The sequence below is a fragment of the Zea mays genome, chromosome 9 (genome assembly GCF_902167145.1).
Source record: "Zea mays cultivar B73 chromosome 9, Zm-B73-REFERENCE-NAM-5.0, whole genome shotgun sequence".
NCBI classification, from domain to species: domain Eukaryota; kingdom Viridiplantae; phylum Streptophyta; class Magnoliopsida; order Poales; family Poaceae; genus Zea; species Zea mays.
The window spans coordinates 82,430,806-82,432,720 of record NC_050104.1 but is presented as its reverse complement, the minus strand read 5'-3'; the positions used below and the strand labels follow the sequence as shown (position 1 = coordinate 82,432,720).

General features: G+C 34.5%; 1 long non-coding RNA gene across 1 annotated transcript; it reads right to left on the bottom strand.

The window, feature by feature from the left end:
- Positions 1–225: 225 nt before the first annotated feature.
- LOC103633901 (uncharacterized) lies at positions 226–1,698 on the bottom strand. The gene is made up of 3 exons (XR_002265069.1): positions 1,651–1,698; positions 1,200–1,361; positions 226–642 (listed from the first exon to the last, which is right to left on the bottom strand). It is a non-coding gene; the product is annotated as an uncharacterized lncRNA (long non-coding RNA).
- Between the last annotated feature and the right edge of the window lie 217 nt (positions 1,699–1,915).

Sequence of the window (1,915 nt, the reverse complement as noted above, 5' to 3'; positions counted from 1 at the left end):
ACTTCATTGTCATAATTTATAAAATGGCTCGTCCTAGTGCTGGGCCAAAATTGTGGCCACATTAAATCTAATTTGTAATTTTCTATGAATACAATTTTATATTAGCAAAATCTGTAGCCTATTTTTTGAGCAATCACATTCAAATGTACAGATGTTCGCATGCCTTATTTCACAAAATTTACATATCAAAAGACCAAAATTATAGCAAACACAATTTCTAATTCATAGGTCACAATACGTCTTATAAGAAGCAACAATGTTCAACACAACTTGGAGCTACCAGTAACAAAAATCAACAAACTTGGACCTACTTAGTTGTACATGTAAACAACTAGCAACCAACTATTGATAAAACTAGACATAGTTCAACTAAAAACCAAATTTCAGAACAGAAACATCCTACAATAGTTCACTGTTGGGGGCTTAGTAACTTTATGACCCTGGATTGTGTTGACCCTGGTTGAAGCTCAATAGTTGGTGAAGGAGACCATGCATTTCTTGTGATGTCTTCTTTAAACCCTCTATTTCCTCAGAATGTTTTACCCTTGAAGTTTCTGATTCCATCTTCAAATTATCCAACTCTTGTCGAAGTTCTCCTTTTTCTTGCTTCTCATTCTCAAGCTCAACCTGAAGATCGTGGACCTATAAATAAACATAACTTATTACTTCATATCTAGACATGCACATATAGAGAAATAAGAACAAGAACATAATTAATAAATAATATATAAATATGTAATCAGACACCAAAGCATCAAGTGGTCTACATATATGGGCAATCATGTTGGTTCTAAACAATTTGCTAGTTGTGCTGCTAGTCAAGAATGGAATATGATCTGCTAGTTGTGCAAAAAAAAGGGGCTATCAAAATAGTTTTAAATTTTCTAGATACTGTCTGCATTCATTGTAGCTACTTTCAGCTGCTCTTATTGTCTGTACAATTGTACAGTAATGCTATAGTAACTTATGAGAGTAGATCGCAGCAACCTACAACCATTTATTCTTCACCTAATACCCTTATCGTTGTCCATTTACAGTACTTACTACAACATAATAAGTTGTGGCATCAGCCGCAGCCACTAATTCTCACAGTCAAACAAGATGTTCTCTATGTCAAACCCTTTAGAAAAATTACATGTTGCATGTATAAATGATCCAAAGAAATAAGGGAACATGACTGGTATGTGAAACACTCATACCTGTGATGATATTGCACCTCTAGAGGTACTCTTGGAGGCTGAACAAACACCTGCAACACGAAGAAAAGTAGTTGATTTGACAACCTGAGAAACAACTTCTTTTGCTGACTTTGGTTCCTGTCCATCTTGTACTGGTTCACTCATAATGCCTTCCATATCATCCTAGCAAAATGTCAATAGTAGATGTTTCTTACATGGTATTATTCATGTATACTTTATGTAGAGAAGGAATAAAAGTAAACAATCACTTACAATTGCTTTCTATACAGACTCGGTAAATCCATTATTTTTGCTACAATGGAAGTTCTTGAATAGATCAATTGAGGTGGGCTCTACATCTTTGAATATATCTTTCTTCTAAAATAATTGCAAACAGTAACGAGCTATTATCTTGAAACAAGAACATGGTCTCAAGAATAGTGATCAGACACATTATTGTTTCATTTCTTACCACAACATGGGCCTGTGCAATGTAGCATCGAGATCCAGTGCGCTGATGTAATCGGACATTCTCTCGATTTAGTTGGTTTTTGGTACACTTTTCCTGCATATGATACATGAGTGACATGACACAAGAGAGTATCTGGATAATATAAAAGATTCAATGCAAGATAACATGAATGCAACAAGATGAGATGTTGCGTCTTCAAGAAAACATTGATAATAAACAGTTGCATTGCTTATAGGGGAAGCTCTTAAACATTTAAGAATATTTA